Here is a 25,442-nt window from a genome sequence, read left to right as displayed (position 1 = left end):
AGAATTATTAATGCATAAATCAGTTCACAGGAAATCACTACCCCAGCAGTGCATAATAACTCAGCCTGTGTTTCTAACCTGTGGACTGACTGTGGTATATCATCAAACTGGAGCAGAAAAAATGGCATAAATTGTAGTTATATTGCTAAACCTGTGGTGGGAATGACTTTTCAGTGAAGAAAGAGAAAGGAAGGCAAAATAAAAAATGGTGTTTGAAATACACACGTTTTGCTTCTTCATACACAGCTTATCAGAACCTCAAGACTTACTGAAGTAAACAAACTCTTCAACACCATCAACTTTGACTTTACAGACTATATATCTTATCTATCATGCATTAGAATAAAAGTAAATGGAAATGAAATAACATCCTTCAGTCATTTTACATTATTCAAGTGATCTTATAATTTACACAAATTAATGAAACCTCATAGCATACTTGTCTGGGAGCCTACAATACACTTAATCCTGTATTTATAACAATATAAAAGAAAACACCAGACAAAAATAAATAATTCAACAATTCAAAATAAATGTTGAGGCTCCATTATTCCATAAATCTATTTAAAAGTTACACAGTATCCACACAGACAATATACACACAGTACACTATCTCCCAGCCGCACAGATATCTGCTCTGCTTACAATTCAAGTATTACTGACAAACACAAGAGCAAAATAATCTCACTCTTTAAGGACACTCACTATCTTAGTTTTAAAGCATTATCTACATCTTTCTAAGGAAATTATAAGGAAGGTTATTGGTATTTTAAAAATTAAAGAAGCTTCTAAGTAAACCATGTGACGATATATATAGCTATTTTGATCTTTTTTGAGCTAGCTATCCATATATACAAATAGTGCTTTGGGTGCCTTTTATATATGGGTTTTACATTGTGCAGTGTAAAGGTTTTGTCTCATGTAATAGATGCTGCTTCACATTTGGGAAATGTTATGTTACAACTCTGACTTTTATTAGGTTATTTAATATAAGCACTAAGTAACTAGACTAAATTAATAAAGACTCTATTGCAAAAAGAGAAAGGGGGAGAGAAGGAAAAAAACAAAATTATCCCACAAATTAAATAAAACTTTCTGAAGTTGGAATTTTATAAGCCATTATTTAATTTTAAAAATTCTGATTCTTCTGAAAAACAGCCAAAATATTGGTCAGAATATGAAGAAAGTATGGTTGACATTTAGTTATTTATTTCATAAGAGTGTCATTAACACTATTACAGGAAGAATAGGACAAATGTGAGAGAAACGTGTTGTGAGGATTACTTGAGTCAGTTCTAAGCTTCTGCCACCATTTAAAAACTATTTCAACTGGTATATATTTTCCATTATTACTCAAAGTTTAATTATTTTCTGAAAGATTTTCAAAATAAAGGGCTAATTTTAGCAGGTAACACAATCTCTCTTCCTCCCTTCTTCCTTCCCTCTTTACTATATCAGAAATACATCTGTATAAAGAGATTTCCCTCCAGCACTACCCGTACACTCTCTCCAATAATCAAAGAAAGGCACAGGGATAAAACATAGCCCTTCAAATTTATTTTCCTGTGTTCTAGCAAAGGTGGTAACATGCTTAACTAGTGTTTCGGTGTGCTCTGGGATAAGAAGTTTCCACCAAAAGTCTAAAATGCAGTTGCTTTGCATATTTCACAGCCTAATTAACTATCTGTATTCTCTTTGGGTAGAAACTGAAGAATACTTTCCTAAGGATCCGGCATTCCAGATACTCCATCACCTTGCTGAATAACCTTGGAAACTCTTAACAATCACATGCTCACAAATGGATTTGCCAAAACTCTTCCTCAGACACATTCTGATCATAAGAATAATATTATGATGGTGTATAGACATCAGTGACAATGTTGCCATATTATATGAAAGCAAGAAATATATTCATTTATTTTGAAAAAAATTTTTTTTTGTTTTTTTGAGGTAGGGTCTGTCTCACTGTATCCCAGGCTGACCTGGAATTCACTATGGAGTCTCAGGGTGGCCTCGAACTCACAATCCTCCTACCTCTGCCTCCCGAGTGCTGGGATTAAAGGTGTGCGCCACCACGCCCGGCTATTTTGTACATTTTGATTCATGTTCTAACTTACCAGATTTCACAGTAATATGTTAAGAAATGATAAGACATGAAGTCAGATTTGGATATAATCATTGAATGTGTCAACTGATTTTGGTTTAGGCATTTTTGTTCCTTTTGAAATGTCTGCATAATTTTAACACTTTCCATGTTCCTATATTTGTATATCAGGTACATATCCATATATGCTATACTATTAAACCTAATAATGCAAATGGTTTTGTAGGTCTCAGATATTTTATACTTAAAGATGGTCTGACTGTTCCTTAGTTTGCATTTTGAAAATGTCATATTAAAGGCTGCTAAACAAACTTTGAAATATATCACAATCATTTTGATGACTATAAGATAAGGCAAGGACCCAATACATAACAGGTATTCTTCAAATATTCCTTGAATTGGATCAAAGGCAGACTTAGAGTCACAACACACGCAGCAATGGACAGTGATGATGGCTCATAAAAACATAGACATGTTTTAAAAAATCACATGAATCAATGGGCGACTGAAGTATGAGAAACTTAAAGATTATATTAGTCCTGATGACAGCTCAGTAATTCAGATAGTTCTGGCCTATGAAACAAGAGCTTGAGAGGGAGAACCATAAGAGATGTTGGTAATAAGCCTGGTTTGAGAGTCACTGCCTAGGGTTCCCATTAAAAAAAGGGGGGGGGCTAGAGAGATGGCTTAGCGGTTAAAAGCTTGCCTGTGAAGCCTAAGGACCATGGTTCGAGGCTCGGTTCCCCAGGTCCCACATTAGCCAGATGCACAAGGGGGCGCACGTATCTGGAGTTTGTTTGCAGAGGCTGGAGGCCCTGGCGCGCCCATTCTCTCCCTCTCCCTCTATCTGTCTTTCTCTCTGTGTCTGTTGCTCTCAAATAAATAAATAAATAATGAACAAAAAGTATTAAAAAAAAAAAAAAACAAGGACCAGGAGACTAAGGAATCCCATCTACTGTGTATCCTTAAGAGAAGAACCTAAAACCAAAGAGTTCCACATTCCTTTGTTCTCAATCCACCAGGAAATACTCTCCCTCCTGAGAAGAATGTAACCTGTTATGGCATATAGGAAGGAAAATAGCCCCAGTGTGCACTGTACCCTTCTTGGCACGTGAACTTGACATGGACTGAATAGGCAATATGGGGGAATGATTTCTTGTAAATATGCATGAGCATTAGAAACTTCATCATATTTAAACTATAAACTGCCACAAGGCAGGAGTCATGCCAATTGAACTTGTCTTCGTAACCTTAGCTACGGCCGCATAGTTATGAGGGGGCTACGATGCGATGGCGTGAGTGCCACCCAGGTCATTTCACTAAGGGTAGGCGGGCTAGGAGTAAGAGACCCTGACTCTGATCTTGGCCATGGTGCCGCACCTGCAGGCAATCAGTTAATCTTTCTTGACCCTATTTTCTTTGCTATAAACTAAAGGATTAAAAGTGAAACCAAAATAAAATAAAACAAAGAAATCCTTAACCGACTCATAAAGTAATTACAATAAAAGACCATGAGTTAAAGTGCACTGAAAATTATGAAGTGCTATATTAACATATGTTGGCATTCATGGATCATGTTACCATAAAAAAGCAAGCATTCCATTCTTTAGAACATTTTTAAAGAAAAATTCCCCTTTCTTAAGCAAAAACTTGAATTTCCTCAAATGTCACTGCTAACACAAGTCGTCTGATATAATCCAAAGACCCTGGCTATAAGAGCTTTAAAATGTCTCCAAAGGCCTAAAGGCTTGGTTCCTCCACCTGGTGATGCTACTGAAGAGGTAAGTGGATCATGAGGGTGCTCACTTCATCCATGGTGAATACACAATATGGGGTCAAGCTAGAGGAAACGGATCGCTACGGGTGTGTCTTTTAGGGGTGTATATCCTGCCCTCCCACACAACCACATGCACAATCCCTCCCCCAACCAGCTTTCCTGTACCATGTTCTGCCATGATATCCCTGCATTCCCACAGGCCTAAGAGCCATGGAGACTGTCAACCATACACAAAAGCCTCAGGAATGGTGGCGGTTTGAATGAAATGCCCCTTGTAGACATGTGTTTACAATAGCTGTTCTTCAGCTAGTGGCAATTTGGGAAAATTGTGGGGCTTTTTGGAGGTGGAGCCTTGCTGGAGGAAATGTTGCTGGGGGTGACCTTTAAAGAGGGTGATATAGCCCAGCTCCAAACCCAACTGTTGGACTAATTTCTCTCCATTGATATGGAGGCATAACACCCAGGCTTTCTTCTAAGGCCTGTAATGCTCTCCCCAAGATGAAGAAACTTCTTGAAACTTTAAGGAGAAATAAACCCTTTCTTTCCTTCCATATGCTATTTTATATTTCATCACCCCCACCCCAAGATTGGAAATAGTCAGTCAAAATAAATCTTTCTTGCCTTGAAAATGGGTTTCTTGGATATGTTGTCTTAACAGTGAAAAGCTAGCATGGCAATTGGTCAGATCCCAGAGACTGGAACCCATGAACACTGCATTCTGCCATTTTGAGGAGTGGATGCAAACTGAGTGGGGAGCATCAGAAGTGCATTTCTCCACCTGCCCTCCACAAATGGTCCCAGAGGTCCTCTGCACCTAAAATACTTGTGGTCCCAATTCCTTACCAGACTGCAAATTCCACACGTAGCACAGTGTCTGGAAGACATAGAAAAAGAGAAGGAAGCATGAGGGGCAAGAAGAAAGGAAGGACATGAATGAGGAAAGGAGGAGGAGAGAAGTGAAGGATAGAGGGAAGAACAGAAGAAAGGACGAAGGAAGTAATGGAGGGAGGGTAGACACCCCTGGTCTACCCTACACATGGCCATGAGTAGCCCAAGTCACTTTGTAACTCTATCTTATACTGCTACCCAAACTCTATCACAACATGCTGCCAACCTCCTCACCCCCAACAGATGCAAAACTAAACTCTGGCATTCTTGGCATCCTGAACATCTAGGAACAGCAGAACAAGAGATGTTCATGACAGCAGATGAAGGCACAGGAAGACCTCACAGGCTAAAGCCCTCAAACCAAATCTAGCTTTTGAAATCCACTTCAAGCCCAGAGACTTATCAATTATCTCCAGCCCATTGCATTTCAGACATCCTAGATCAAAAGGCTACTCAAGTACTTTGGGATCCAGTAAGAGTGGCTTTGATTACTGTCATTTGAAAGACACATGAGCGCTGGAGAGATGGCTTAGCAGTTTAGGTGCTTGAGTACAAAACCAAAGGATCCAGGTTTGATTCCCCATGTAAGCCATATGCACATGGTAGCGCATGCATCTGGAGTTCATTTGCAGTGGCCAAATGTCCCAGTGCAGTCATTTCTCTCTCCCTCTCTCTAACAAACATAATAAAATAAAGTTTAGAAAAAAAAATTTTTAAAGAAAGACACGTGAAGACTTCCAAACTGTGACAATAAATTCAACACTAAATTGGTGAATTGATTTTTCTTTCATTAAAATTCTACTTTAAAAAAAAAATGGCAAGCACACAGCTTTTTTGTTTCTCAGAGTGGGCTCTTTTTTTTTAAGACTTTCAAAGTATAGTTAATCTAAATTCAGGATAATTGAAGGTCTGCCAGTTAGTGAGCAAAACAATAGCTTTTATATCAACCAAAAAAGAGAATATAGCTCAATCAGGTTGTTGTAAACCCCGAGTATCACTCTACCACTTGTACTTCTTACTAAAATAGCAAAAACTGTGGCCTACAAACTATTAATGGACTAGACATGAATAATACAGTTGTGCTCACTACCTTAAAATGGTTAGGTAAGAGGGACTGTCCCAGGGACCCTCTTGTGTTAGCAAAAGACAATAACAGTTATTAGGACAAATAAGACAGTCTAAGATCCATGACACTAACTAGAATAAACAAGGAATTTTCTCTTCTCAAAGGATCGATTAGTACCTGGCCCACAGATATAAAGAAATAAATCTCACCGGATGTGGTGGTGCACGCCTATAATCCCAGCACTTGGAAGGCAGAGGTAGGAGGATCACTGTGAGTTTGAGGCCACCCTGAGACTACATAGTGAATTCCAGGTCAGCCTGAGCTAGAGTAAGACCCTACTTCGGAAAACCAAAACAAAAAGAAAAAGAAAGAAATCTCATTCACAAAGTACAATGATAACAATTAATTAGTGTCAAGGAACTAAAATCTCAGAGGTATGCAATCATATATACACTAATGAAAATAACTTGTTAAAACCCTCAAAATGAAGACAAGACTTACTTGTCCTTTTATCCTTAGGCCACACTTGGGTGGGTGCTCAGTCCTGCCCCAATGCTGACAACTACCATACCCCCAGAGCAGCATTTACCTATGCCCAAAGCAAGCAGCAAGGAGCTCAGCAAGAAGCAGCTTCCATCTTGCAGAGGGCCAAATGAACCACTGGGCTCTCTCCATTCCACCTGAGAAGGAACCTGCAATCTTGGAACCCTTGATGAGACTGATTCAGAGCTTTGAAAACTAATCTGGCGGTCTGAGTACACGCGGTAGTAAATTTCTGTGATCTCAGCACTTGGCAAGCTGAAGCAGGAAGGCCATTAGTTCAAGGACAGCCTGGGATACATAGTGAGTTAGAATAAAAATCAGTAAAGAAGACTGGAAAAAGATACTACTTGTGAGGCAATGAGATGCTGTAGCATTCCATTGTGTTCTATTTGCTTTGATTCTAATAGAAAACTCCTATCAACTTCCCACAAATCTAAAAATATACCTAGTCACACAGATCCCTACATGGAAAACACACACAAAACAAGGATCCCTTGAATCTCACTTTGCCTTTTTTGATTTATGTCTGTTGTTTTAACAAATATAACCTATAATTCTTAGAGGTGAGAATATACAAAATATTCATTACAAGAACCCTGAATTTCTTCATGCCTTATTCATGATACCTAGTGGCCCAAACTCACCTCTCCTCACCTCTCCTCACTTTTACTTGTCTAATAAGGTTTTATCATAACCACTTTATAGTAAATAATCCACCAGAAAAGGAGCACTTGCATTAAGCTGATGTTGCACAAGAAGGAAATAAACGATTAGCCAAGTTATCCACTATCACATCAGACCTGCTTCATGTCAGGAAGAGTAGTTGTTAATTTTTAAATTCTGATTTAACACTGCTCAGTGTGAATCACAGAAAATTAAAATATATAAGTTAAAATGCCTTGCACACTTGTTTATCAATGTGTGGTCATGACACACTTGGATACATCTAAAACCATCACAGTCATGCAAAGGCTCCCTCATTTCTCCAAGTATCCTAACTTCTTCTCAACACTCAGTGAAGGCTCAAGAAAGTGCTTGTGTTAATTATAATGAAGCATAAATGCGTTCTAGGAACTACAGGAATCTAAAAATGATTGCAAAGTCCCTCTTAACTTCACCTATCTAACATATAATTTCAACACTTAATTTATACTTGGGCAAATAAAGTAAAAATAAATAAGAAGCAAAAGCTTTGCAAGTCTTATCCATGCTACAAAATTACTCACACAAAATACTGGGTTGGGGTAATGTCTGTAATAATGCTCCCAATATACAAGAATAAGGAAACTCTGAGTGAACCAAACCTATGTGATGACTTAAAACTAAATTTTGGGCAGTTTCCCTGTCTCTCTCCTGTCATGGTATAAAATATATCAACCATTCATGTTTCTTGCTTCTCCATGGGCAAATAATTTGGATTAAAAATGTCTTCACATGAGCTTTAACTCAAGTTAAATATTTAGCAATTTTCCACATAATCTGGATTTAAATGATTGACATGCTAACTCAACTTTCTATAACTGTTTATGCACCCAAAACTGGGTATAGACCCAACTTTATCTCTTTTTGTTTTTGCATGTTTATGAGGTGCTGTGTGTCCCTATGGGAATATGTGAAGGTAGGTGTGCATGACAGTGGAAGTCAGAGAGTGATGTCAAATGTCTTTCTCAATCAATCTCCCCTTTATGTTTACTGAGGTAGGGTCTCTCAGTTGACCCCACAGCTGGCCTATTCAGCTAGCCTCACTGCTAGTTTGACCAGGGATTCCCTGTCTCTGCTTCCTGCATGCTGGGATTACAGGCAACTACCACACCCACTGGCTTGTGTTCTTGGACCAGAACTCTAGTCTGTGCCAAAAGTGTTTCTCTCACTGAGCCATCTTCCTAACCTCTCCCCAACTTTAACTTTATGAATGTCCAGCCTCTGTTTAGTTCATAAAATCCTTTATTCTTTCCTCAAAAAAAAAAAAAAATGTAATCACAGGCTGGGGAGATGGCTTAGTGGTTAAGCACTTGCCTATGAAGCCTAAGGACCCCAGTTCGAAGCTCGACTCCCCAAGACCCACGTTAGCCAGATGCACAAGGGGGCACACGTGTCTGGAGTTCATTTGCAATGGCTGGAGGCCCTGGCACACCCATTCTCTATCTATCTCTATCTATCTCTTTCTCTCTCTGTCTGTCACTCTCAAATAAATAAATAAATTCTTTTAAATGTAATCATTAGTATCAGAATTTTTCCATAAAATCTACTCTAAAAGTCGTAAGAAGTAATTGAGATTTCCATACTTGCTGTCTCCATTATCCTCTTGAAAGACAATGCTTCACACTGGAGCATACAAAATGGCTGCTACCGTAACCCAAAAATTTGTCTGGAGTGGGTATCTTTATACAAAAGTTCATTCTTGATAACCTAAGATATCTGCTTTTGCAAGCATAATGCCTAGGTGTGTTTCATAAAAATGATAATATTTCACATTTGAAATGTAGAGCAAAAGACCTGTCACAGTAGTCACAACACAAAGAGGGATCACAGTCCCACTTGCTTCTGAGAACCCCAGTGTCCTCAAGGAGAAGCTGTAAAATAGAGGAAATCACAAAAGCTGAACCCAGTTTGTGTACACACTGAGAAGCTACTCAACAGTGACCTGACCCACAGTTATTAGTGGAAACATTGCCTCTTGTTAACTTATTCCCAACAAATTCATTTCCATTTTAAAGAAAAAATCCTGGGTTCCCAGGAATCAGGTCCACCTGAAGGCCACATGAGGAGTTTGGCAGGTGCCTGAGGGCCATACTTAATCTGCATAAAGTGGAGCAGATTGCAACCACCCTCATCTTTTTTATTTTTAAACTAGTTATTGAAGCACAGCATACATAAAATCTCAGAGAAAGGGGAAGAAACAGTAGGACATACATTTTCCTTCATGCCTTTATTTTCAATCTTTCTGCACCTTCCTGAACAGCTACTAACTGAAACAAAAGTATCAAAATAAAAGGTGCTAGGAAAAGAAGTAGGCAGTAACTATAAATGTTTTTTTTGTCAAGTCTTGTACCTTACAACAGACTTCCTATAGAAAATAGAACATAATATGCAGCATATATGCATAAATATTAGTTTGTATATATATACTCCTTATAGTATATTTTCAAATCAGTTTTAATTTTTTTTTGTTTATTTTAACTTATTTATTTGAGAGTGACAGAGAGAGAAAGAGGCAGAGAGAGAAAATGGGCATGCCAGGGCCTCCAGCCGCTGCAAGCAAACTCCAGACGCATGCACCCCTTTGTGCATCTGGCTAACGTGGATCCTGGGGAATCGAGCCTTGAACCAGGGTCCTTAGGCTTCACAGGCAAGCGCTTAACTGCTAAGCCATTTCTCCAGCCCTAATTTAGTGTTTTTATACCTTGTAAAGACATGTTACATGGAAATACACCCTGACTTTGGGAAAGGAGGGCAGCTAGCAGAGATTCCAAGATAAATAATCAATGATATACCTATGATCTGTCTAACAGGAAAGCATTATGTTGAAGACTGGGAGAGATGATTTAGTGGTTAAGGCACTTGCTTGCAAAGCATGCATCCCAGGTTCAATTCACCAGTATACACATAAAGCCAGATACACAAAGTGGTGCTTGGGTCTGGAGTCCCATTTGCAGCAGCAGGAGGCCCTGGCATGTGCTTACTCACTCTTGCTCTCCCCTCCTCCTCAAATTAGTAAAATATTTCAAAAGGGAAAACATGATTTTAAATATCACCATTATTATCTTGACACTGGCTTCTGCTGCTCATAGACATAGGCTTCTGCTGCTCATAGGTAAAGTGATAGCACTCTTGATAACCCAGGAGATATCAACAAAGCCATTCAATACAAGCATGGATTAATCTGAAAAAAAAAAAATAACTCAACAATAAAGAATGCAACAGACTGGGCGTGGTGGCACATGCCTTTAATCCCAGCACTTGGGAGGCAGAGGTAGGAGGATTGTCAAGAGTTCGAGGCCACCCTGAGACTACGTAGTTAATTCCAGGTCAGCCTGGACCAGAGTGAGACCCTACCTTGAAAAAAGAAAAAAGGAATGCAACATAACGAAAAAACACACAAAATCTAGAAATAAAGAATAAACAGAAGAAGGTAATTGTATCATATATTTTAATGGCACTAAGATATGCATGAAGTCCCCACATGGCAAGATGATAGAATTTGCTGATGCCTTAGAAAGATACAAAGAAGGATCATAATGGTGTGCTGTTGAACAAAAGGTAATCACAAATATAATGATTCCACCCCACAGAAGCCATAGCTTAAATACATTCCATATCCTGACAGGATGGAGGAACTAGTATTAAGAAACACAGACTGCATCATGGACTTAAAGAAGGTAAGAGATCCTGAAGTTGCTTCTCAGGACATGAAACCTGGTGAATTGCCTCAATAAGTGACCAAGAAGCATTAATTTATCCAAATCAACAAAGGGGCAGTTTTCTAAATGTATTAAACCTGGACCATAGGAAATTGCTATACAACCTAAGCCATTCAGAGAGAGAAAGGGATGAAAGCCGACAGCTCAGGAGGAACAGTGGAATCTAAAAACAACGCGTCAAGGCACGGACACTACCAATGTGCCTCAGAACTGATCACTCCAAATATGCCACTGTGTATATTATGTGAGCTCATGGTAACTGAGAAACACCTGTTAACAAACTTGTTTGCTTTACTCTTATTAATTATCTCTTGTCAGTCTAATTTTAAAAGACCTAGCTAAGAACCTAGGAGGATGAGAAGGGAAAGTATAAAATGAAAGAAGGTCAAATCCCCCAACTCTTGCCCATACTCAGTCTCCTCATCTGTAAACACGATCACAATGGGCCCATGGCTACATGCTGTCGAAAGCCTTCAATGAAACAGTATGAATTATTCAGGTTCTCTGTAAATTCTAAACAGCCAACTAAATAAGCTACTACTAATGACATTATCACAAGGAAAAATAAACAGCAGTGAAGTTAAAACCACTGAATCTCTGCTTTGAACCTTGGAGGAAAAAAAGACATTATTTTACCCATATAAATAATAAAAAAATTCTTAAAGAAAATTTCTAACTAAATATGAGAGGGTGGTAATCAGGCAGTCTTTGAACTTTAACTGATAAAGACATTGTTAGATTTAATGAAGTTAAAAAATCAGGTAATCAGAGACATATAAAGACATATAAAGATGGACTCTTGTATGCAGAAGCCATTGTATAATCTCCTGGTATATAAAAAAGGGAAAAAAATGTCATGTGATTGCAAAGATTGTATAGTTTTACAAAATTTGTATGACATACATGAGTGTCTCTACATGAGGACAGATAATTTGCCTGAAGTCACAAAGATGTTAGAGGGCAAACAATGAAACTCACATTTGCTTGAGTGGGGAGCCATTCTTTCCTCCAAGGCAAGGTAACTGGTAACTGCCTGTGAGACATGCCTTACACACCTCCAGAGAAAATAGCCCTCTTCCTACCCTGCTGAGAGAATTACTCACACTGTACAGGGACAGGAGTGGGGGGGCTCACCAATGAGGTAAGTGACTACACACTTCATGTGTAATCTCCTTTCCCCATTAAACTTGCAGTTCCAACACTAGCCAAGCATCTCCATAAACCCAAACACTCCACAAACAGCTGAATGAAGAAAGGGAACTGAAACTCAAAATTGCCATCAAATAACTAGCTCCCAATTGCTTTGTCCTATTCTATTTATTAACCACCTGCAGTCACTGAGGGTCAAGTACAAGGTAGTAGCTTAGGTGCCCTGCCTCAGTGCCCTCATACATTACAACATTCACTCTCCAATGATCTGATAAAGTATTGTCCCAATTTTACAGAGGACAAAGCAGAGGGAGAAGAGGATTAAATAACTTGTGATAGGTACTAAGCTATAAAAAGAATAATTTTAACATGAATGAAACGTACGTCTGTGACCAGTACTGTGCTAGAATTTAACATATATCTATTTCCTTAATCTTCACAACACATCAATGAGGTACGTGTTGCCAACCTATTTTGCCAATAAGAATGCCAGGAGGCAAAAAGGTCAAACTGTTTCCCAAGATAATTAGCTAGCAAGCAGCATAACTATTATTTAAATTCAGATTTTCTATATAAAACATAATTTATTGATCTTTTGGGAGAATCTGATGTGTCATTCCTACATGATGGTAACTTCATCAACATTAGCTGGTTCATTTTCATGGTGCTTATGAGGAATTAGCCCTTTCTGCAGAGAGAAAGGCCTTCTGAGAAGTTTGCAAGTTCCTTCTGAATGTCTTCAAAGTTCTATTAATTCTGTTAATCTTATCATTCACAGTGTTTATCTTCTGGAGATTAGTGGTAACTTGTTTTTCTGTGTTTTAACTTTGAAGTTCTTTTTTTTTTTTTTTTGACTGGCCATTTGGAATAGATTTCTGGACTTCTGCCCTCTTAATTTGGTGTTGGCCATTGTCAGATCTCGGGTATAGAATGGAGCTGCAAGTGATGCCATCTGCAAGAACAAGGCACTCAGAATTTTTTTTTTACTCCAAAGCCCAAGTTCTTTCCACTGTATTATGTTCTCTGCTACTATAAAATATTGCCTAAATATTTCTATCTTACATACTTTGGATAAGATTTCAAGTTACACAAAAGTCTCTGCATTTTCTTTAGTACTGTAGCCACTGGTATGCTGCTCATGCTCAAGTAAATGACTCCCCCTGCCACCCATGTTCATGAAAGCAACCCTAATTAAACTCATTGAGTCATATATATAAATTAAAAAATGGGGGCGACATGAAGGTAGGAAGCAGACTAGCTGGGAAACAGAAGGGGTTCAGCAAGAGTGGAAGAAGAAATAGGAGGGTGGGTATGATTAAAATACATTATATTCATGTAGGAAACTGTTAAAAGTAAATAAATATTTTAAAATCTCTAATCAACTATTTGGCTTGCTGGGCGTGGTGGTGCATGCCTTTAATCCCAGCACTTGGGAGGCAGAGGTAGGGGGATCACCATGAGTTCGAGGCCACCCTGAGATTACATAGTGAATCCCAGGTCAGCCTGGGCTAGAGTGAGACACTACCTTGAAGAAAAAAAAAAAACTAATTGGCTTATATTGGTTACATTTAATAAATGAATCAGTGAAAATTAAAAACAATACACACGGCAAGCAGAGGTAGTCCAGGATATAGGACTGATTTGGTGACTAAATCAGTTGTATTTTGCTGGACCCAAAGTCCCATATATTAATTTTGAACATATTTAATATGGCTATGTAATATTAATAAATATTCTCTTCTAAAGGCATCACTAAATTTCTGACTCATTCTTGTAGCTTGATATGAAGTGTATTCCCACTTACAGGGTACTGACCAAGATAGAGGTAGTGCTTACCAAATGGGGTCTACTAAGCTTAACCAACAGGCAAAGGCATAATTAAAAATTTAACAAGTGCTAGGAACAAAAATAACAGGATGTTAGGAGAAAGGATAATCAGGAAGTCAGGGAAAATGGCCCCAGGGATGCGAAGGAACTACCTTACACGGTGCCAGGCAAAAGTAAAGAAAGGTGTGCATGAGCTGAAGACTGACAGAGCCAAGGGCTGGGCCTGGGTGGACGCCTGTGGAGAGGCCAGTGTGACTGGGAGCAACCGGGCAAGAAGCAGTAAGGAAGAACCCACACAGGTCAGGAGAAGCTCTGCAAGGCAGGGCAAGCCTGGGGATTGCACTCTAAAACAGAAAACCTGAGTGAACCGAACACAGTCGTGTTTTGTGTTGAGCCATCACTCTGCGGGGGGAAAATGAATTACTGATCAAGGTGAAAGGCCAAGACAACAGCTACAAGAGTCACCGAAAATAGGAAAAGAAAGGAAGGATGGCAGACTAGACCAGGTAAAAGTGCAAAAAATAGAGAAATGAAATAACTTGATACTTTCAAACATATTCTATGATCACTAAGCTCTTTGGCACAAAAAAAAATCAAGTATATTGATAATAAATTATACCAATTCACAATTGTATCAAGTAAAATGAGGTGATTTCAAAAGTACTTTCCATATAGTAATGGTGAGTACAAGAATGTCTGTTTTATTATCTATTTCCTAATATTAAACACATATTTTATTTATATTTTTACAAGCATGGCACACCTCAAAATAAAAACTTTATGGAAGTCCATGCTATGGGTTTCAAGTAACTATATACCCCGAACACTCATATTAGCCACTCCAACTTGGAAAGTGGATGTGGGAAGATTAACTCAAGGTCATCCTTGACTATGGAGTGTCAAGCCAGCCTGAGCTACTTGAGATTCTCTCTCAAACACCAAACAACAAAATCCAAACCTAACTCCATGCTAACTGTAATTATACAACACACATACACAAAAAAACAAATAAATAAAACTACTAATTGAATTTAAAATTTGGTAACAGGGCATCTTAGATGTCACTGAAAATCAATCATGAATGTCAACTAGTTTTTAAATCTAGACTTTTAAAACTATTCTCTATTATCCCCAACTAATTAATCAAAAGTAGAATGACATCCAAGTACAAAGATGCTTAGTATAGACTACTTTCAAAAAAAAATCCTAATTAGCCCAAATGTTTAAAATAAATTAATAAATAAATGAGGACATACACCAACATCCATTAAAAGTTCAGGCCATGCAAAATGCCCATCATATTAAATGAAAAAATATATATGATTGATAGATTACAGATTTGCATACACACATAAACATATGTACACAAATATTCATTCTATTACATATGAGGAGGGAAGGAAGAGAGACAGTGAGAAATATAAAGACTTTAATCTTAGATTTTATTTCATGCTTCAGTTTTTTACAGTGGTTGTATGTATTACTGTCAAACTGCTATAATCCTCTTGCAAATAAAGAAAAGCAACCTATCCACTAAAATAAAGCTATTTGAATTCAGAAATTTCAGTTCTTTTGTAACTTCTCACCTATCCTCAGATGAAAAATCCTCCAGTTTAGATATCTTTAGCTAGAAATATAAATAGTTATGGCATTGCCTAAAAAGATATTAAACAAAGAAAACCCTGATGTTCAAAGTGACAGGATAGGAATACCAACAAAGTAAATCAAGGGTCAGTGAGCAGAAATCAGACCCTTCACTGTGTCTCAACAGCCATCTGCACAATGGCTCCTGCCATGGCAGGATCCCAAACAAGTAGGCTGTGGGGCAAGAAGACTGTTAACAAGAAGTTTACTGCCCCACACATGGAGAAAGAACAGGTAACACAAGGACAGGACGAACCAATGATCAAGCACAGGGCAGATTCGGAAGAAGGCTAAATATGAGGAAAGGCTAACATGGCCTCTTAATGGCCTTACAGACCAGCTGAGTTGCTTATGGAAAACTGCATTGGAAAGCAGCAGAGGTGAGTTTAAAACAGCAAAGGCCTCCTCTGTGAAAGCAACAGTAAGGTCACATCAAGGAAGGAGAACTTTCTCACATGCTTGTCAACTAACCATCCCTGGCTCTGGTTTAGCCCAGGTCCCCTTGGAGCCACCATAAGGAATGATCACATTAACAACAGACAGTATAAGTGGTACCTCTAATTGAAATACCAACAACTCCCACTTCATTGTTACTTACTTTAATTAAAATAGTGTGCATTATTTGTGGGGGGGAGTCTAAATACACCATCAAGAAGAGCAGAACAACACAAAATAGCAGTTTTAATTTTGGGTGTAAGCACAAAATAAAAATGTGTCATTTAAATCAGAGATTATGTATGAACCATCTATAATAAGCATAAAAAGTATATTTATTTGAAAAGTAAGAATGCTATGAATGTTGTATTAATGCCATGTGTCATTTTAGCCACCCAAGGTAATATTTATAAAAACATCATTCTAAACTAACTGCCATGTTAAGAAAAATCACAGTAATCCCAATCAAGCATAAATTTTTAAAAAGTAATTTGGCATCTTTTATTGCACCACCAAAGTTGTATCATGTCAATTAGAATACTAGACTACCTGGTTTTTATCCTTTCTAGTTGTACCCTTAGAAAAAACTGTAAAGTTCCCTAAGCAAAGAGCTTTCAACTTGTAAATAGCCCCTCCCAAAAGCCCAAATCTCCATATCTTAATATCATGAAAGCTGGAACTGTAAAATAAAATCTGTTAGCAGCTGAAATCTTAATGAGGTTCTACAAAGAAGAGGCTTTTCTGCCATGACTCAATGCATGGAAACAGTTGAGCAATTATAAATGCATGGGCTGAATGTGAGTTGGCAAATATCATACCACAGAATGTACCCAGAACTAGGGTTGTCCCAGTTCAAATGAGACCATATTCCTTTACCAGTTCAGGCAAACAACTAACCTGAAATGCCTTTGGCTGAGAGATAGGTGTGAGCCCGCAAAATTATGTCCCTTGACTCCACATTTACATTGTGACAATCTGTTCTGGCCCACCGAGCAGCCTGTTCTTCAACAACAAAGCACTTCAGAAGGAGCTTGTGCATAATACTGGTTTCATCAGTGCTAACAGAAGCCAAGGACAATTGGACTGCAACAGTGATTCTCAAAGTGTGGGGTGGGGGCGGGGAGGGACACACATACCCCCACATACACCAGATGCTGTGAACATGGCAGTTCTAGGGCCTGCCACCAGGGGACCCAATCCACCGGGTCTCTAGGGCCTATGAATCTAAACTTCGGTAAGCACCCTAAGGTTAGCAGGTGGCTCAGGGAAATACAAGCTAGGGTGTGTCCCCTGTGGATACTACAGGAAAACCAGAGGGAAAATGCATGTTGAGGGTATGTTAAAGGCACTGCATCCTTGGGGAGAGCGCTGGGAGGGGAGGGCCTTCACCACTATTGCTGCCATGTTTTGTTGTTTTCTAGGAAAAAGGAAAGCAGTTTCCTGAAAAGTGTTCTCTGAACCCTCACACATAGAACTGCAAATTTAGAACATGTCCTAGAAATATTTTAGTACACTTCTACATGGTAAAGAAATCAAACTCCACATGCTTATTTCTGGAATATATGTTCTTAAAAAGGAAAAGAAGAGAAAAGGCTTGCAGGGCCAAATTCTCTGGAATCTATTCTAATTTAGAAATTCTAAAAACTTGGGGATGCTTAATTACATGAAAATGGTATAGCCCAAACTACATACTCCTTACTAGTTTGTATATACTGAACATTTAAAAAGTAGTTTCTTAGCAATTAACATACAGGAGAAAAATAGAAAACTAAAATGTAAACACAATTCTGGGTGTGGTGGCTCATACCTGTAAGTCCACAGGCTGAGATAGGAGGATCTGGGTGAATTTGGTACCACCCTGAGGCTACAGACTGAGTTCCATGTCAGCTAGAATGAGAGCTTAAAAAAAAAAAAAAAAAACCAAAAATAAAAATAAAATGCAAACACAATGAAATCTAGTCATATGTTTCACTTCTTATTCTCAAGTCCACTGCGACAAAAGCCTTATAAACTAATGGTATGTTTAGTTTTCACAATGCACTTTATAAGAAAATCCAGGGAGGGGTTGGAGAGATGGTTTAGTGATTAAGGTGCTTGACTAGGAAGCCTAAATACCCAGGTTCGATTCCCCAGGACCCACATAAGCCAGATGCACAAGGTGGTACATGTGTCTAGAGTTCTTCTATAGTGGCTAGAGGCCCTGGCACACTCCTTCTCTGTATCTTCCTCTCTCTCTTCCTCCCCCACCCCCAACCACAAAATAAATAATTTTTTAAAAAAAGAAAAAAAATCCAAGGAAATATTAGTATCTCTAGCTGAGAATCTCCCTGCCAAAGAATAGAGGTTTCTAGAGTTTTCTGACCACTGAGTTCCCTGAGAGCTGGCTCCATCCTATGGTCCTCTGGTTTACAGTCTTTTGTGCAGATGAGCATTGCTGGACTAAATCAGAAGAATCAACTTTTAAGAGCTGTGAAGTCATAGTTACAGAATCACAGAAACCAACTTCCCCTAGAGGTTATGGCCACAGTATTCTTAGAGGAGCTATGCAGTGCAGAATTTAGGAAAACAAGATACAGAAAAACTAAAAGAAAACATGAGTATGATTTCATGGATGGGTCTGTCTTGAAGGAAATGGTTTAAAACAGTTCTAGAGCTATAAAAAAAAAAAAAAAAGAATATGGCTGGAGAGATTGCTTAGTGGTTAAGGTGCTTGCCTGTGAGGCCACAGGACCTCAGTTTGATTCCCCAGGACCCATGTAAGCCAGATGCACAAAGGAACACATGGTTTTGAAGTTTGTTCGGTGGCTAGAGGCTCTGGCATGCTCATTATCTCTCTCTTATCTATCTAGCTAGCTAGCTAGCTAGCTATCTCTAACGCCTCTTTCTCTGTTTCTCTCTCTCTCTCTAACAAATAATTTTTTTAAAAAAATGTAAAGACTTCTAAAATCAAAACTATGTGTGTGCTGATAGTGACCACCATCACTGAGAGTAACGGTGGCAGCGCTAACTGAGCCTGCTATTGTTTAGTGACCACTGTGTCTCATTTGACGCTTAAACTAGCCCTAAAATTAAGATACTTCTTACCCACTTCATAGATAAGGATAGTGAAAAAAGGTAATTCCCCCTAAGGTCAGATGCCTACCTAATCGGAGGGGACAGAGAGGGGGACAGGATCTGAATACTACGCTCTATAATCTTTCATGTGGTTGCTCGGGAAATTCTCCAAGGGCTTAAATTCTTTAGACTATGAGGGAGTATGAAAGTGGTAATCTCTGAAAACCTTACAAAAGGGCTCACAGGCCTGAAAGATCTGAGCCACGTGACACCTGCTAACCTTAGCAAAAGGTATTTAGTGAAGTCAGGGAGTAAATGAAGATCTAGAAAAAGATAAAGTTCTGCTTGTGGGAAATGATGTCACTTTAAAAAGATGAAGAAACTGAAGGCAAACCCAGCTGCCTACCTAATTTCATTTTTCCTTCTGAAGCAAAAGCAGCTTCAAACTGGAAATGCTGGAACAGCGAGTAAGAAAGCCCTGGAAGCTAATATAGAAATAAAACCATAAAAGAACATATACCTCCTGTAAACAAGTCTAACCCAAGATTTCACCTCCTAGGGTAATGCAAGACTGGAGAAAATAAATACAAATAAATAAAACTATGGGGACACAAAACAATTTCAGAAGAGGTCAACTTAGAGTTTAGAATAAGGAAAACAAAAACTTCAGTTTACATATATAATGCCAAGCCATAATCATATCCTTTTACCAAGGTGACAGGAAAGTCTGTCAGAGCTCCCAAACAGTACAGCTGCATGGTTTGTCCCTGTTGATAAATTTGTCTTCAAGTTAACTCCTGGAATACAATCTTCAGAAATAACAAGTATTTTATTTTGGTTCTGCCCTTTTAACATTTTTCCAATACTTTGAATGAAGATGCTTATAAAATTTATAAACTTCACAAAGCCAACATAATGGATGATATGATTTAGGCCGATAAAACACATCTATAATCCCAGCACTCAGGAGGCAGAGGCAGGAAGATTAGGAAGTAAAGTTGATCCTTTCCTACAAAGTCCAAGACCAGCTTAGGCTATAGGAGACCTTATCTCAAAAAACAAAAACAGAACAAACCAAAAGCTCAGTCTCTAAGACAATCAACTGTCCAGACCAAAATAAATAATAATAACAACAACAACAACAATAATAATAATAATAATAAAGCTCACACTTTTAAATTTTTTTTTAATTTATTTGAGAGCGACAGACACAGAGAGAAAGACAGATAGAGGGAGAGAGAGAGAATGGGCACGCCAGGGCTTCCAGCCTCTGCAAACGAACTCCAGATGCGTGCGCCCCCTTGTGCATCTGGCTAACGTGGGACCTGGGGAACCGAGCCTCGAACCGGGGTCCTTAGGCTTCATAGGCAAGCGCTTAACTGCTAAGCTATCTCTCCAGCCCAAGCTCACACTTTTAAATGATGCATATGCAAATAACTTTGACCTTATATAAATTCATATGAAACAAAGCAAAAAGAAACTTGAAAATGTGGAGATGACTTCATATAAGCTGCTATCATGAACATCCGTTAAAAAGAATGAATGTACCAGATATGGTGACTCACACCTTTAATCCCGGTTTGGGACTACAGAGGAAGATCCAGGTCAGCCTGGGCTACGGTGAGACCCTACCTCAAAAAAGAAAAAAAAGCCGGGCGTGGTAGCGCACGCCTTTAATCCCAGCACTCTGGAGGCAGAGGTAGGAGGATTGCCATGAGTTCAAGGCCACCCTGAGATGACAGAGTTAATTCCAGGTCAGCCTGGACCAGAGTGAGACCCTACCTCGAAAAACCAAAAAAAAAAAAAAAGAAAAAGAAAAAAAAAGAAAACAGGGCTGGAGAGATGGCTTAGCAGTTAAGGCACTTGCCTGTTAAGCCAAAGGATTCTGGTTCAATTCTACAAGACTCATGTAAGCCAGATGCACAAGGGGGCGCATGTGTTTGGAGTTCGTTTGCAGTGGCTGGAGGTCCTGGAGTGCATATTCTCTCTCTCTCAAATAAATAAATAAATAAAATATATTTTTTAAAAAACAGGCCAAATATATCAGAAAGAATCATCTCATTTCCTTAGAAGTACATGCTCAACCATGTTTATTGCTGCTCAATTTATAATAGCTGGGAAATGGAACCAGCCTAGATGTCCCTCAACTGATGAGTGGATAATGAAGATGTGGCACATTTATACAATGGAGTTCTACTCAGCGGCAAAGAAAAATGAAGTTATGAAATTTGCAGAAAAATGGATGGACCTGGAAAGGATTACACTAAGTGAGGTAACCCAGGCCCAGAAAGCCAAGCGCCACATGTTCTCTCTCATATGTGGATCCTAGCTACAGATGATTGGGCTTCTGCGTGAGAATGAAAATACTTAGTAGCAGAAGCCAGTAAGTTAAAAAGGAGACATAAGGGAAGAGAAAGGAAGGGAGGAGGTTACTTAATAGGTTGGTATTGTATATATGTAAGTACAATGATTGAGATGGGGAGGTAATATGATGGAGAATGGAATTTCAAAGGGGAAAGTGTGGGGGAGGAGGGGAATTACCATGGGATTTTTTTTTATAATCATGGAAAATGCTAATAAAAATTTTTTAAAAAACAGGTCAATTTACACAAGGTGGTGCATGCATCAGGAGTTTGTTTGTGGTGGCTAGAGGCCCTGGCACACTCACCCATTCTCTATCTGCCTCCCTGTCCCTCTCTCTCAAATAAATAAATATTAAAAAAAAAAAAAAAACAGAATGATGCCTTTCTAGAAAGTCAAGGCCACAGCTTACATGATAAGATGGGTCAGTTTGAGGCCATGGCTAATAAAATAGCATTGAGATATAAGGGTGAGATAAAGCATTAAAGGACAGAAAATGACTAAATACAAATGAAGACCCCTATAGTTGTTTAAACAAGAAGTTTTGTTTGTTGTTGTTGTTGTTTATTTGTTTGTTTTTCAAGGTAGGATTTCACACTAGCTCAGGCTGACCTGGAACTCACTATATAGACTCAGAATGGCCTCAAACTCACAGTGATCCTCTTACCTCTGCCTCCCAAGTGCTACAATTAAAGACGTGTACCACCACACCCAGCTTAAACAAGAAGTCTTTAAAGAAATCATATTCTTAGTTTCCAAATATTTAAGTTGTAGAAAATAAATTAGCCAAGCAGATTTTGAAGAATACTGCTTTTTCAACCAAGAAAAATACAATAGTGCTGGGCGTGGTGGCACACACCTTTAATCCCAGCACTAGGAGACAGTGGCAGGAGGATCACTATGAGTTCAAAGCCACCCTGAGACTACATAGTGAATTCCAAGTCAGCCTCGAAAAACCAAAAGAAAGAAAGAAAGAGAGAGAAAGAGAAAATGAAAGAAACAATAGCAAATACTCCAAAGTCAGACTCACCAATGAGTCCCCTATCCCTAGAAGCAACCAAGCAGAGACTTAATGAAGTGCCAACGGGGAAGTAAAGAAGATTCTAGAACATAGTGAGTATGCAAAGAAATGTTCTATAATAGTTTCAAATTGTAATCCCAACAGCCCATCCCATTTTTCTCTTTTCACAGCCAATGTTATGATACCTGACTCAGCTTCTTATTTTAATGGTAAACCATATTTCACTGCATAGGGGAGGTATTTTCAGTACACTTGTTGATTTAAGATAAAAATCAAGCCGGGCATGGTGGTGTACGCCTTTAATCCCAGCACTCCAGAGGCAGAGGTAGGAGGATGGCCATGAATTCAAGGCCACCCTGAGACTCCATAGTGAATTCCAGGTCAGCCTGGGCTAGAGTGAGACCCTACCTTGAAAAACCAAAAAAAAAAAAAAAAAAGATAAAAATCAAAGAAAGTAATAGTTAAAATGCTGAATTTAGATTATGCTCATTCTCCCAACATTTTCCAAAAGTTTCTGGCTCTAAGACACTGTACGATGAACATTACCTTGCAAAGGAACAGCTTTTACCATGGGCAGGGTTGTGAATTTACACATTTGGAATGCTACATTAAGCTGTGCCCCCTACCACTCTGCTACTTGATGTTTCCACTGCTTTCCTTGAAAAATCAAGGAAAGACTTTTCTAGACCATGGTGTCATAACACCACCTGCAACCAATAGTCAGTCTCTCTGAAGGAGGAGCCTCTGTTGGGACCCCAGCACTGCTCAGCATTGTTGTGATGCTAAAGATTGGCCACAGCAAGGCCCTTTTTCCTGCAGGGGGTAATGTTAAGAAATTTAACTTCAAAAGAGCTTCCAGTGCATCTTCACTGTATAATGACACTGCTGCTCAGTCTGGATGTAATTATAAGTCTGCAAGGAATGAAGGAGGGAGGAAGCTTGTCTGCATGGCTCCCCACTCTCTACCCCCACCTTCACTGATTTGTTTTTTTCTTTTGGTTTGTATACATACTCTGTAAGACAAAGTCATTAATAACTGATGCAAAAAAATTCTATAAAGGAGGTGATAAACTGTCTTTCTCAATGTATGGTCATCAGTAAAGGCTATTTGAGAAATGTTTAGGGCCGTACAGAATAAAACCTCTGTTTAACAAACTATAATGAGTGGCTATCTTCCCTGCTCTTACCCCAGGAAACTAACCAGGACTCCTTGAACTCTGACCTCAAAAGACATTTGGTCAACCAAGTCTAATCCTAGGCTTAGAGATTACTTCAGTGATATTTGAGGCAGGTGGGGTGAGCCCCTGAAATCTTTGGCCAGATTGTAAACAAGTCACTATTCCTGGGGCGAGGCACTTTCATGGTATTTGAGCTAAACTGCCCTACTGGGGATAGATTCCACCTCTCCCTAAGGACAGATAAGTCCCACGGTTAGAATAGATCTGCAGTGATGTCTCGTTTCTGGGAACTTAGTATTTTCCAGCGTCATCTTCACCACCACCCCTGAAAAACAAATGGACCAAAAACACTGGGAATTCTTATCTGTAGTAATTCCCAGTGTGGAGGTGAAACTGCAACTCTGAAAAGTAGCCCGCCCAGAGATGTTATGGTGACTTTAATGATGGAATATTTTAGGCTGTAGTTCAAGAGGAATGAATGCTCCATTATTTTAACCGTCTGCTCAGGGTGGTCACTATTTTTTAATGCCATGTACTACACAGAAATGACATCATACAGCTATCATAAAAGAACGTGTTAAAACCTATGATGAATTTTCCTACCATAACTATACAGTTAATAAGTGCAAAAGTAGATTCAAACGTACACTTACAGGCTGGTAAAACATTTACATTCACCTTCGTAAATACAAAAAGAAAGAGGCTTTTTTTTTCAAGCCATAAAAGCGCTCTTTGCTGCTTACTTCTAAAGCCCTATTAGCAATCTTATGCCTGGAGACTATTTTTCTAATTAAAGAAGTCCAAATAGTAATTGCTAATAAATGGCATCTATGAGTCCTGAGCAGTTTCTTCCTATGATAAAGCTCTCACTTGGGCAATATTACTAAGTATCAAATTCAAATCCCACTGAATCATTAACTCTCTGCTGCCACATACACTCCCTGCTCATTCCCCAAAAAGGCTGCCTTGACCACCCCTGACAAAGCTTCTATCCAACTCAGTCTTTACCTTTAGAAAAAGAAATGTTTTCTCACTTCTGTCTTTGCCATTCTATGCTCACTGGAAACTTAACCCTTCCTTACCGGAGAGATAGACATACCACTCAGGGGCCACCAAAGGCACTGATGCACAGCAGGCCCCTATCTAATTCCCTTGCTTATATTCTTACGCAGACAAGAGTCAAGAGGAAGGCAACCATATTCCTGCCTAATCAATGCTGGCCTACTTATGAACACATTTTTTTTAATATCAATATCCTCTAGGTAATTGGCACTATTATGACAAGAATATTGTTTGTTTATCATTTTATCCTCTCGTCATGATAAACATGGACACTGTTCTTATTTGTGGATAAACTGAGCTTTGTGGGGGTTAACAGATTTATCCACTATCACCAGCAAATGCTGGGTCAGAAGATGAATCCCAGCAGTGTGTCTCCACCCCAGGGCTTATAGTTATAGTGTAGGACAAACTTATAGCAAATAGTAGGTGTGCTCAGCACAGTTCCTTCACTAGAATAACTCAGACCAGCAGAGAACAAAGATATGTAGGCAGATGAACTAGCCTGTTTGTTGACCACAAGTGCTGTAGTAGAACAGACAGGAAAGTCAGCAGCGCCCCTGGAAGACAGATGAACATTCTACCCTAGGAGGGCAACCTCACTGGTACATGGGTCCACATGTAATGGACAGGAGTATTTCAAAAGATGTCCAAAGATTCAAGAGAGAATATAGTACATCTAAGGGACTATGAGAAAGTCTTTTCTGAGGGAGAATAGAAAAAGCAAGGGGCCACAGGGCTGAAAGAAATGCAAAGGGGGGCTGGAGAGATGGCTTAGTGGCTAAGTGCTTGCCCATGAAGCCTAAGGACCCTGGTTCTAGGCTTGATTCCTCAGTACCCAACATAAGGCAGATGCACAAGGTGGAATATGCATCTGGAGTTTGTTTGCCAGTGGCTGGAGGCCCTGGCATGCCC

At 39.0% G+C, this 25,442-nt stretch overlaps 1 protein-coding gene and 1 pseudogene across 5 annotated transcripts in view; both read right to left on the bottom strand.

Annotated features, from left to right (window-relative positions):
* The window catches only part of Satb2 (SATB homeobox 2), a 206,846-nt gene that overhangs the window by 123,152 nt on the left and 58,252 nt on the right, over window positions 1–25,442 (bottom strand). The gene's annotated exons all lie outside the window — the stretch shown is intronic.
* Window positions 12,568–12,858, bottom strand: LOC105943765 (annotated as a pseudogene).

Source organism: Jaculus jaculus, chromosome 4 (genome assembly GCF_020740685.1).
Source record: "Jaculus jaculus isolate mJacJac1 chromosome 4, mJacJac1.mat.Y.cur, whole genome shotgun sequence".
In the NCBI taxonomy this organism is placed as follows: Eukaryota; Metazoa; Chordata; class Mammalia; order Rodentia; family Dipodidae; genus Jaculus; species Jaculus jaculus.
The sequence above is the reverse complement of the archived record's forward strand: the minus strand, read 5'-3'. Positions and strand labels throughout refer to the sequence as shown.